Source organism: Bufo bufo, chromosome 9 (assembly GCF_905171765.1).
Source record: "Bufo bufo chromosome 9, aBufBuf1.1, whole genome shotgun sequence".
Lineage (NCBI taxonomy): Eukaryota > Metazoa > Chordata > Amphibia > Anura > Bufonidae > Bufo > Bufo bufo.
The window spans coordinates 69,194,075-69,207,369 of NC_053397.1; positions in this window are offsets into that span (position 1 = coordinate 69,194,075).

Sequence of the window (13,295 nt, forward strand, 5' to 3'; positions counted from 1 at the left end):
ATATATATATATATATATATATATATATATATATACAGTACAGACCAAAAGTTTGGACACACCTTCTCATTCAAAGAGTTTTCTTTATTTTCATGACTATGAAGGCATCAAAACTATGAATTAACACATGTGGAATTATATACATAACAAACAAGTGTGAAACAACTGAAAATATGTCATATTCTAGGTTCTTCAAAGTAGCCACCTTTTGCTTTGATTACTGCTTTGCGAATTCTTGGCATTCTCTTGATGAGCTTCAAGAGGTAGTCCCCTGAAATGGTCTTCCAACAGTCTTGAAGGAATTCCCAGAGATGCTTAGCACTTGTTGGCCCTTTTGCCTTCACTCTGCGGTCCAGCTCACCCCAAATCATCTCGATTGGGTTCAGGTCCGGTGACTGTGGAGACCAGGTCATCTGGCGCAGCACCCCATCACTCTCCTTCATGGTCAAATAGCTCTTACTTTCAAAGTTTTCCCAATTTTTCGGCTGACTGACTGACCTTCATTTCTTAAAGTAATGATGGCCACTCGTTTTTCTTTACTTAGCTGCTTTTTTCTTGCCATAATACAAATTCTAACAGTCTATTCAGTAGGACTATCAGCTGTGTATCCACCTGACTTCTCCTCAACGCAACTGATGGTCCCAACCCCATTTATAAGGCAAGAAATCCCACTTATTAAACCTGACAGGGCACACCTGTGAAGTGAAAACAATTTCAGGGGACTACCTCTTGAAGCTCATCAAGAGAATGCCAAGAGTGTGCAAAGCAGTAATCAAAGCAAAAGGTGGCTACTTTGAAGAACCTAGAATATTTTCAGTTGTTTCACACTTGTTTGTTATGTATATAATTCCACATTCATAGTTTTGATGCCTTCAGTGTGAATCTACAATTTTCATAGTCATGAAAATAAAGAAAACTCTTTGAATGAGAATGTGTGTCCAAACTTTTGGTCTGTACTGTATATATATATATATATATATATATACACTGCTCAAAAAAAATAAAGGGAACACAAAAATAACACATCCTAGATCTGAGTTAATTAAATATTCTTCTGAAATACTTTGTTCTTTACATAGTTGAATGTGCTGACAACAAAATCACACAAAAATTAAAAAATGGAAATCAAATTTTTCCACCCATGGAGGTCTGGATTTGGAGTCACACTCAAAATTAAAGTGGAAAAACACACTACAGGCTGATCCAACTTTGATGTAATGTCCTTAAAACAAGTCAAAATGAGGCTCAGTAGTGTGTGTGGCCTCCACATGCCTGTATGACCTCCCTACAACGCCTGTGCATGCTCCTGATGAGGTGGCGGACGGTCTCCTGAGGGATCTCCTCCCAGAACTGGACTAAAGCATCTGCCAACTCCTGGACAGTCTGTTGGTGGATAGAGCGAGACATGATGTCCCAGATGTGCTCAATTGGATTCAGGTCTGGGGAACGGGCGGGCCAGTCCATAGCATCAATGCCTTCGTCTTGCAGGAACTGCTGACACACTCCAGCCACATGAGGTCTAGCATTGTCTTGCATTAGGAGGAACCCAGGGCCAACCGCACCAGCATATGGTCTCACAAGGGGTCTGAGGATCTCATCTCGGTACCTAATGGCAGTCAAGCTACCTCTGGCGAGCACATGGAGGGCTGTGCGGCCCTCCAAAGAAATGCCACCCCATACCATTAATGACCCAATGCCAAACCGGTCATGCTAGAGGATGTTGCAGGCAGCAGAACGTTCTCCACGGCGTCTCCAGACTCTGTCACGTCTGTCACATGTGCTCAGTGTGAACCTGCTTTCATCTGTGAAGAGCACAGGGCGCCAGTGGCGAATTTGCCAATCTTGGTGTTCTCTGACAAATGCCAAACGTCCTACACGGTGTTGGGCTGTAAGCACAACCCCCACCTGTGGACGTCGGGCCCTCATATCACCCTCATGGAGTCTGTTTCTGACCGTTTGAGCAGACACATGCACATTTGTGGCCTGCTGGAGGTCATTTTGCAGGGCTCTGGCAGTGCTCCTCCTGTTCCTTGCACAAAGGCGGAGGTAGTGGTCCTGCAGCTGAGTTGTTGCCCTCCTACGGCCTCCTCCACGTCTCCTGATGTACTGGCCTGTCTCCTGGTAGCGCCTCCATGCTCTGGATACTACGCTGACAGACACAGCAAACCTTCTTGCCACAGCTCGCATTGATGTGCCATCCTGGATAAGCTGCACTACCTGAGCCACTTGTGTGGGTTGTAGACTCTGTCTCATGCTACCACTAGAGTGAAAGCACCGCCAGCATTTAAAAGTGACCAAAACATCAGCCAGGAAGCATAGGAACTGAGAAGTGGTCTGTGGTCACCACCTGCAGAACCACTCCTTTATTGGGGGTGTCTTGCTAATTGCCTATAATTTCCACCTGTTGTCTATCCCATTTTCACAACAGCATGTGAAATTGATTGTCACTTAGTGTTGCTTCCTAAGTGGACAGTTTGATTTCACAGAAGTGTGATTGACTTGGAGTTACATTGTGTTGTTTTAAGTGTTCCCTTTATTTTTTTGAGCAGTGTGTATATATATATATATATATATATATATATATAAGAAAAATGGCGGCACTGGCTCCAGAGGGAAAAAGCGGGTGCACGTCCCAAAGGGAATGGACTGGTTTCCCTGATGGATAAATTCAGAAAAATGAGCGGCACTCCAAGGATAAAAGCAGTGAACCCTTTATTCACACCGGTGTGAATAAAGGGTTCACTGCTTTTATCCTTGGAGTGCCGCTCATTTTTCTGAATTTATATATATATATATATATATATATATATGGATCTAGAGACACTTTTGTGTTCATATGACCCATCATCCAATATATAAAATTCTGCCATCTACATCCATATGTCAGTACCATCCCATCCCCCAACCCCCTCAGCTCAATCTGAACCTTTCACTATGAATTGCCACCATTTCTTATGATTTATAATTCATTACACCATCAGATCAACAACTAGTCATTTTTAATATATTTATTAATCAATTATGATTATTATCGTTTTTAATAGTATTCTTTTAGGTAACATCGTTGATTTATGATGTGTTTTTGAAACATGATTCTATCATCAATTTAAGGACTTTTAAATTGATATATATATATATATATATATATATATATATCCATGTGAACATTATTATATATATATATCCTGTCATTATTATTATTATATTTTTTTTATTATTATTTAATTTCTATTAGCATTATTATATCATTAGATTTTGTTTGATTACTATTTTTTAGACTTAAAAAAGGAGTGTTTTTCAACTCCAAAATGCGTTGTCACCTATATTTAAATAATACAAAAGAACTGTCTCTAACCACTTGAGGTTGTGTTATTGCGCCAGGAGGTATCAAAAACGGTGGACCCCATTTACTTCACTCCCCTTCAATGTCTTTCATCACTCCTCCGGAGGACTGGCGACTCCATGCGTGAGGAGCGAATGGTACCGGCAGCACCAACCACTTTCCAAATACTGTATACGCCTACACTAGTGTTGTGCCTATGTTTACACAACACTAAAAGGTGAGCACATTCATTTCTTCCTTTAATCAATTGATAAAAAAAACTATTACCCTATGAGTGCCTCCCTCTTTTGCCACATAAGCTGTGGAAGGTATTGGCAGAAATAGTGTTATCATACAGCGTGTTTATAATATCACACTGCACCAGCACATGTTTCATGCTTTCTCATATTCCAAACTTCCAAATATTGTCTCTTATTGGGGTCAGGTTATGTTTAAATATAGATTGTGTTATGAGATTAAAAAAAGTGTCTTTGGGTCATGTGATGGTTGCCAAGTGGCATTAGTGGCGTGATGCAGGCCGCAGCAGCCGTTTAGAACATGATGGTTGGCAAGTGGCATTAGTGTCATGATGCAGGCCACAGCAGCATCCATACACAACATGGTAGGCAGGAAGACAGCAAGAGTGCGAAGATGTTGCACCAGCAGCAAGGAGAGGTCATCGATCACATTGAGCCTGCCTGGACTGTGTTAAAATTCCTATTTTAATACAGTAATCATGTATATATGCTCCCTCATGAAATTTAGCTCCCCCCTCCCAATTTTTTTTTTAACATTTCAACCATGTTAACAACCCCCCAAAATGTTTTACATTTCCACCATGTTCAAATTTCAACCATGTGGAAAATGAATACACAGAAACTGACCCTCAGGCATTAGTGGCATGATGCATGCTTCAGCATTGCCTGGACTGTGAGAAAATGTCGGTATAGAGGCATCAATTACATCAATTTATGCTGCGCCTTTAAGAAATATAACCCCCACTAAAAAATAAAATAAAGTTTACATTTCATTCAGCTGGAGGAGTGTGAAAATCCTCCTGAATCCAGGCCTGGTTCATTTCAAAGTGATGTTTTGGACACTGGCGGAGGCCAACTTGGTCTGTTTATGTGTCACAACGCCCTCCATGGTTCTGAAAACCCTCTTTGAGATGACACTGCAGGCAGGGCAAGAAAGTTCGGGCCACTGTTCCAGTCTGCCTGCCCAGAAATCCATCGGGTGTGGGAACTGCCTCAGCCGCGTACGGCACATGAAAAAACTGCTGCATCATGTTAAGGGTCCATTCACACGTCCGTTTTGGTGTTCCGCATCCGTTCCGATTAAAAACGGAACGTTATGCGGATCCATTCATTTTCAATGGAATCCGCAAATAATTGGACAACACTCATGGTGCTCTCCGATTTCGTGATTCCGTTCCGTGGGTTCCGTTATTCGGATCCTGGAAAAAAATATACCCTGTCCTACTATTTGTCCGATTTTGCGTTCCGTCATCCCATTCTAGTCAATGGATCCGTCAAAAATGCGGATGACATGCTAAAAGCATCCTCATGTCATCCAGATTTTCGGATCCGCAAAAAACAGGAACGTTTATCTGGAAAGGTAAAAATACTGACGTGTGAATGCACCCTAAGGAGACTGAAATGGCGGCTCCTGCTGCCACTGCTGCTTGCGGCAGCGGAAGGGAGGTGACTCTACGGGGGCGGAAGAGGGCCCCCTTTTCAGACACGCTGGCGGCAGATGTCTGCTCGCCGTAAGCTGCGGAAAGCTGCATACACAGTATTTCCTGGTAGTAACGTTATTTGTCCTCCCTTTCTGCCAGAGGAAAACATTCCTTCATTTTGCCTTGGTAGTGAGGGTCTAAAAGCATGGCTATCCAATAATCTTCAGACTGCTTGATTTCAATGATATGCTTATCACTGCGTAAGCAAGCGAGCATACAGGTGGCCATTCTGTCCAGCATGCCCGAGAAGCCAGTTCTTTCTGGCTCTGCCCCCCATTGAGATTATTGGGTGCCTTGGTTGGTGCAATCCTCATCATCATCCTCTTGCTTCTCCACCTCTGACTCTTCCTCCTCCTCTTGCAGTGGCAGCTTCTCATCTTCCTGATCCGCATCTTCATAATACCCCTCCATGGCAGATTCTCTTTGTATGTCCCCAACAGCTATAGAGCAGACTGAAAGATGTGCCAGCTGCTCTTCTTCAGTCGGGGTCCCCTGCTGCATGAGCATCAGCATTTGTTCTAAGTTAAATATAACAGGGATGACGAAGTTCATGCCGCAGTTGTCCCTGCTGAACTCTTTTAAGGGCTACAGCACCCGACAGGCGTCTCAGATGAGCTGCCACTGCCTGACTTCAAAGCAACACATGCTTCCTGCCGCTGAGGCGGTCTGGTGCGTGACAAAATCTTTCACGACTTTCCACTGATCGTATAGATGTGCATTGTTCAATTCCAGCAAGTTGGCAAGTCACGGAGTATAGTAGCAGGCCATTCTGCCACTGCAGGTCCAGGAGAGTGTTCCTCACCACGTAAGGGTGGCTGAAGCGCTTGAACAGTCTCCTGGACTTTGCCAGTACCTAATGCAAGCCAGTATACTTATTTAGAAAGCGCTGCACCACTAGGTTGATTTCGTGGGGGATCAAAAGTATCTGGCCTCATTGTCAGGGAGCTGCCTCGCTGCTGCCAGAAAAAAAATTGACCCAGTGGGCTGTAATGACATGTACTGTCCCTGTCTGTAAGAGCTGCTCCAGGCGTCCCCTGTGGAACAGGCGAACCTTGTCGTACAGCGAGAATTGCAGGGAGCAGCCCACTTTGTGCACCACGTGAGACTAAAGGCAGAGATGACTTTTTATGAGAAATAATGCCGGCTAGAAATCTTCCAGCAAGACTGAGCATACACCATTAGCTTCCTAAAGGCAGCAGACTTGATTAAATGGTACGGTAGCAATTGCACCGCCAGCAACTTGGCCAGGTGGGAATTAAGCTTGCGCACCATCGGATTGCTGGGTGCATAGAGTTGTTTTCTGGCCACAAATTCTGTTAACGATGGCTGACGATGGAGCGGAGGAGGAAGAGTCTGAGCGGAAGAAGCGGAAAGGGATGATGACAATGTGAAAGACACAGTACTGCTCGTGGATGAGGCTTGGCTGGCGCAGTGGGGACCAGGAGAAGGAGGGAACTCCTGCTGCGGTGGCTGGCTGTTACCTCTGTTTGCCCACAGGATAGTGTGATGGAGCTTCATGTGGTTCAACAAAGCTGTGGTGCCTATGTTTGTGTTTGCGTGTCCACAGCCTATTTTGTTGTTGCACAGCTGACACAAGGCAATGCTTTTATCTTCTGGCAGTGTGGAGAAAAAATGGCAGATGGGAGATACTGCCCTTGCCTATTCTTTGGGAGGTATGAGGCCTCTGCTCTTTATGGCTGCCGCCATCATCCTCCACCTTTGATGCTGCCTCCTCCTCAGCAGCCTGATCCAGCTCCCAGGTCCTTCCAACATACAATCGTCATCGGAGTTTTCACCCTCTCTTTTGCTTCTAGCAGACTGTGGGATATCATGGTGGGTTTTTTGGTCCCCCTCCCCTGCTCCTCCCCGACTGCCACTGGCACTGTCCCCAACGCCAATAGTGCAGCTACGGAGGCCACCACTACTACCACCACCAACAAGGCTATGCCTGGGGTCTGCAGCCTCCACCTCTCCCTCAGGGCAGTACAAACGCTGACTGTTCTCAAACAAGTCGTCTACAGGGAGACTCTCTGCAACTTTTTCTGGTTTAATTACATTTAACAATCCCAAAAAATTTAAATTCCAACTGTGTGTAAACTGAACATATGGAAACAGATAATTGAAGCTTGATGCTCAATTGCAACCTGGGAACCCAGCCGATCAGCTATGAGAGCCACGACCTTCTCACTGCTTTTCCTAGGCCAGTGACATCACGTTCATCATTCACATGGCCTAGGAACAGCTCAGCCCAATTCAAGTGAATCAGGCTGAGAGCAATACCAAGCACAGCTGCTATACAATGTACGATGCTGTGCTTAGAAAGCTGCGAGAAGGCAGCGGCGCTCACAGGAGAGCTGGTGCCTTCTCAAAACAGCTGATCGGCGGGGGTTCCGGGTATCGGACTCCCACCGATCAGATACTGATGACCAATCCTATTAAAGTATCAGAAAACATTTTTAAATTGCGACTATGTGGAAACTGAAAATATGTTAAAGGGTGCTCAGGTAGGTTGCTGCCACACTGTGGGTATTGCTGCAGCCATCACGTAAATATATATATATGTATACATTTCACAAAACAATGTCTGTGAACATTGGAAAACACAATGAAAGTATTTGCTTGCAGGTAGCTTTTGAGGTGCACTTGCACTTCTGATATCAGGCACAGCCACAGATTCCTTCTCCTCTCTCCCTGTCTGTTAGCTGCCCTGCTTCTCTTTATTGCACACAACACACACAATTTTTATTTGGAATCCTAGCCTTTCCCTTCACTCTCCCTTGCAATAAGCTTAATTAATTTCTGACTGCCCCTGATTGATTTTTCACTGTTTTCAATGTTTTCACTGTCCCTGCCTCCATTAGATTGTTTTCCTGGCAATCACCATCACACACCACTCCTCTCATTCACAGCCCAACACAGAATGGTGTTCTGCTAGGGCACATCCTTGCCTGCTGCAGCACTGATTGGCTTATCCAGGCTGTCAGCTTGTAAGCCAATCAAGGCAAGCCCTTCCCCCCACTTCCTCTCAGGGTCATGTGAGAACCCTTCTTATTCCTGCTTATACTGCTTTTTTTCTGCCAACATGTGCACTAAAATGGCGCTAAGCGCTGTTTTAGCGGATTCGTCCAAATCGAACCCAGAAGGTTTCGGGTTCGCCTGCTATCCGAAAAATAGCTCGAAAAAAAGTTCGGTCCAAAATGGTTCGCTCATCTTGAATATAGATATAAATTTGTAGGGAGGACAGTTTGGTTATCTGCCATCAACCTTGAAAAAGGCAACTTTTAATGAGCTGGGGACTGGGAGTAATCATGTTCTGAGATTTGTTTTTTATCTAAGCTGTACCAGAATTTAACCTTGAATTCACTACTTGTATTAAATGTCTTCAGTCAATTTAATATAATTTTGTTAAGCACACATAAACGAAACCAGACAAAATAGCAGAAAAATTACTTTAACAATAGTGACATGTCAAAAGTTTTGATTGGTGGGGTGTAGGTGCTAAGACCCCCACGATGACTGCTCGGCTGATCATCAATTGGCATGGAATCCAATTTATCATTTAATCAGAAACTCTGCAGTTCCCTTGGGAGTCCTTGGAGTAGGTATGTAGCCATGGTTGATTCCACCTCATTACCTATTAGGTAGCAAGAGACCTCCCCCCCACCAAAAAAAAGGGTGGTGAGTCTGCCCAAGGCTGAGTGAACAGGATGTGTAGGCATAAATATCCTTTTATCCGAGTTTTACAAAACATGATACCATAATAGGGTTCCTAGTTTGCGCTCTCTTCTAGGGATTGACTTTGATTTAAATCCTGGACAATAGACTTTCTTTGCCACAATTAGATTGGTGCTGGTTCAAATGAGTAGAGTCCTAATGCACACTGGGCAAAGTGGTCATCGGAGTCTTCAACCTCCCTTTTGCTGTCCCAAAACATAGCTGGAGATTGGCTGCAAAGGATTCAAACATCAGGATTTAAGCAGCCTCTTATACGTTTTTAAGAAGCACTGATTACCAGGCCTTTATTAGACAAAGGGAGAAGTCTTAGAAAATGATGGCTACCATGGTAATGGTGTTCACCAGAAGAAAAAGATTTTAACAGCTGTTTCTGAATGACCAAGAGCATAGAGCCAGACATTCCCAGTTCTGCAAACTAAGACAGTGATATACCAGGAAAAAATGTGCAACCCCTGGAGAAGCGATCAAAGACACGCTTAGGCCTCATGCACACGACCGTATGTATGGTCCGCAAAAAACGGATCCGCAAAAAATACTGCTCGTTCAGTGAAGGAGACCACTGCATTTACATGCAACCATCTCCTTCACAGTATGAAGACGAAAGGTCACTATTGTGATTCTTCATATCCATACAAAAATCATTGTTTCTCGGCAGTAGATCGATGTTTAGGCTGCATGATCTGCTGCCCATAAACGATGATTGATGTGCCTGCAAAACGATCGGATCACCCAATGAAAGAGTGCTTCGCTCATTCATCTGGTGGTTGGCTGCACATTTAGATGGACATATTGTCGGGAACAAGCTTTTGCAGGAATGGTCGTTCCCCATAATCTGCCCAAAACTTGGGCAGTGTAAATCCACCTTTAGCTCCCATTGGATTAACCATTTAGGTCATGCTTAAAGCGATTGTTTAGCTATGAATGCCATTGTGTTTTTTTTAATCCAAAATACAGTAGATCTAAATTCAGTGTATATTAATGTCACGGATGGTGTACAGGAAACAAGACAATGCAATACAATTAATGACTCACTGGAACCACAACTAAGAAACAAAAGGGAGACCCCTACATGAGACCTGCCACTCTCCCTAATTGCTCAGCCTATGCGAACACCCCAAAGGTGGATGGGCGCATATCCACGTACCTCGGCTATCTAATACCTGAAGACCCTACAATAGTGAGGGGACACGACCACCGGCTCCCTACACAAGACACGGAGGGAGTCAGGGTCACCTGAAAATCCAGCAGACAGAAAATCACAAATAAAGGAACAGCACTTATCTTGCAGAGGACTGGGGAATAGAAACAGCATGCACACACACTCCAGGAAGTTGTATAAGCCGCAACCTAATGCATCATGGGGAGGAACTTAAAGGGAAGCAATCAGTCCAACTGCATGACAGCTGAGATAGACTAACGAGATGAGGAACTTAACCAAAACAAAGAAACTCAAGGAGGAGGATCTGGAAAGCTCCTGTCAGAGCTTCTCAGCTGTCTAGTTGTGACAATTAATTAGTAAGCTCCATTTAAGTAGTAGTCACTGCAGGTAGATAAGATTTTATCTTTATGGCACCATTTACTATTGCATACAATGTAGTGGGAAGCTAGAAAAGAAATTCCAAACGCAATTCCGGCACAGTTTTATGGGTTTTGTTTTTATGGCATTCCATTATTATTATTATTACATGGGCTTATTTTTTGTGGGACAATCTATCATTTTTATAGATACCATCTTGGAGTGTTTATGACTTTTTGATCACTTTATATTCAACTGCAAATCAACCATTTAGATTTTTTTTCCATTACTGCGTTCACTTACAGTGGATATAAAAAGTCTACACACCCCTGTTAAAATGTCAGGTTTCTGTGATGTAAAGAAATGAGACAAAGATAAATCATTTCAGAACTTTTTCCACCTTTAATGTGACCTATAAAATTGTACAATTCAATTGAAAAACAAACTGAAATCTTTTAGGTAGAGGGAAGAAAAAATATAAAAATAAAATAATATGGTTGCATAAGTGTGCACACCCTTAAACTAATACTTTTTTGAAGCACCTTTTGATTTTATTACAGCACTCAGTCTTTTTGGGTATGAGTCTATCAGCATGGCACATTTTGACTTGGCAAGGTTTGTCCACTCTTCTTTGCAAAAACACTCCAAATCTGTCAGGTTGTGAGGGCATCTCCTGTGCACAGCCCTCTTCAGATCACCCCACAGATTTTCAATCGGATTCAGGTCTGGGCTCTGGCTGGACAATTCCAAAACTTGAGTCTTCTTCTGGTGAAGCCATTCCTTTGTTGATTTGGATGTATGCTTTGGGTCGTTGTCATGCTGAAAGATGAAGTTCCTCTTCATGTTCAGCTTTCTAGCAGAAGCCTGAAGGTTTTGTGCCAATATTGACTGGTATTTGGAACTGTTCATAATTCCCTCTAGCTTAACTAAGGCCCCAGTTCCAGCTGAATCAAAACAGCCCCAAAGCATGATGCTGCCACCACCATGCTTCACTGTGGGTATGGTGTTCTTTTGGTGGTGTGCAGTGTTGTTTTTGGGCTAAACATATCTTTTGGAATTATGGCCAAAAAGATCAACCTTGGTTTCATCAGACCATAACACCTTTTCCCACATGCTTTTGGGAGACTTCAGATGTGTTTTTGCAAAATGTAGCCTGTCTTGGATGTTTTTCTTCGTAAGAAGAGGCTTTCGTCTTGCCACTCTACCCTATAGCCCAGACATATGATGAATACGTGAGATTGTTGTCACATGTACCACACAGCCAGTACTTTCCGGATATTCCTGCAGCTCTTTTAATGTTGCTGTAGGCCTCTTGGTAGCCTCCCAGACCAGTTTTCTTCTCGTCTTTTTATCAATTTTGGAGGGAAGTCCAGTTCTTGGTAATGTCACTGTTGTGCCATATTTTCTCCACTTGATGATGGCTGTCTTCATTGTGTTCCATGGTATATCTAATGGCTTGGAAATTCTTTGGTACCCTTCTCCTGACTGATACCTTTTAACAATGAGATCCCTCTGATGCTTTGGAAGCTCTCTGTGGACCATGGCTTTTGCTGTGGGATGCGACTTCGAAAATTTCAGGAAAGACCAACTAGAGCAGCTGAACTTTATTTGGGGTTAATCAGAGGCACTTTAAATGATGGCAGGTGTATGCTGACTCCTATTTAACATGATTTTGAATGTGATTGCTTAATTCTGAACACAGCTACATCCCCAGTTATAAGAGGGTTATCTTTGTCTTATTTTTTTACAGCACAAAAACCTGACATTTTAACAGGGTTGTGTAGACTTTCTTAGCGGACTTTAATATACAATCTTTAGATTGCTTGTCCCCAACACTACTGTAATTTAATAGAGTAGTGTATGGGAAATTCTGTATATTCTTATGGAGCACTGCCATCTGCAGAACTCAATAGGAACTACTGCTCTATTCTACTGGAACTCTTTAGCAAGATTGAGGGCCTAGGCTATTAGAGAGAACAAACGGCTTCCCCCCTCTCCGCTCAGGGAAACTGTCCGGGCCCCGGGAGAGCTGAACAATTGACTACGGCATCTGAGGCATTAAATGTCTAAGTGGAGCTAATGTAGGCCTCATGGCTCAGATATTTAGAGGATCTGAGGATATGAACTGTAATGAGGTAGGGTGGTGGGACATGAGATCTAGGGGTGGAGAGAGAGAGAGAGGGGAAACTTTATTTTATTTTTTATCTATTTTTATTGCAATTGTATTTTATTTTATATAGTTATATAAAATAATTTTTTTTATTTTTTTGTGTTTTTTTGTATGTGTTTAATTGTTGTTTTTTTTTTTCTTATGTCGCAACTGTGAAAAAAAAAAGGAAAATAAATAAGTAATAAAGGAATTAAAAACAAATGTCTAAGTGGGATACACATTTTCCCTTCATTTACTTACCTTGTTTTCTTGCAACTAGTTGATTGCTACAAATTCTTAAGGGATTAAGACAGTTTTTTAGCCAGTGACGATCTTAAAGAGAACCTGCAGGCAGTATGTTATAGAGCAGGAGGAGCTAAGCAGACTGATAATATAGTTTTGTTGGAAAATTTAAGCCTAAAACCACCCATACAGCTCTCCATACAGGAGGTGCTATCAGTGATTGATAGCATTCTCTGTATAAAGCTGGATTTACTAGGCTATGGGAAAACCGTAATTCTCCTTTAAATTAGAAAAATCTGAGATGCAAAAAGTATAAATTACAAGTTTTTCTGAATCTTTTCCAACAAAACTATATATCAATCTGCTCCAGTCCTCTTGTTCAATAACATGCTGCCTGCAGATTACATTGCATTTTATGGTGACGGGTTCTTTTTAACAAGTCAGTGCACAATAACTTAGCAGCAACACGCGCAGATAAACTGAATTGATCTACAGAAAAGCTCGCTGCAGGGTGCCGAGAAACTTAATCTCTGAAAATGATACTGTGCTCATTAGATGTTTGCAGACAGCCTTGTCATTTCCTCAGGTATTT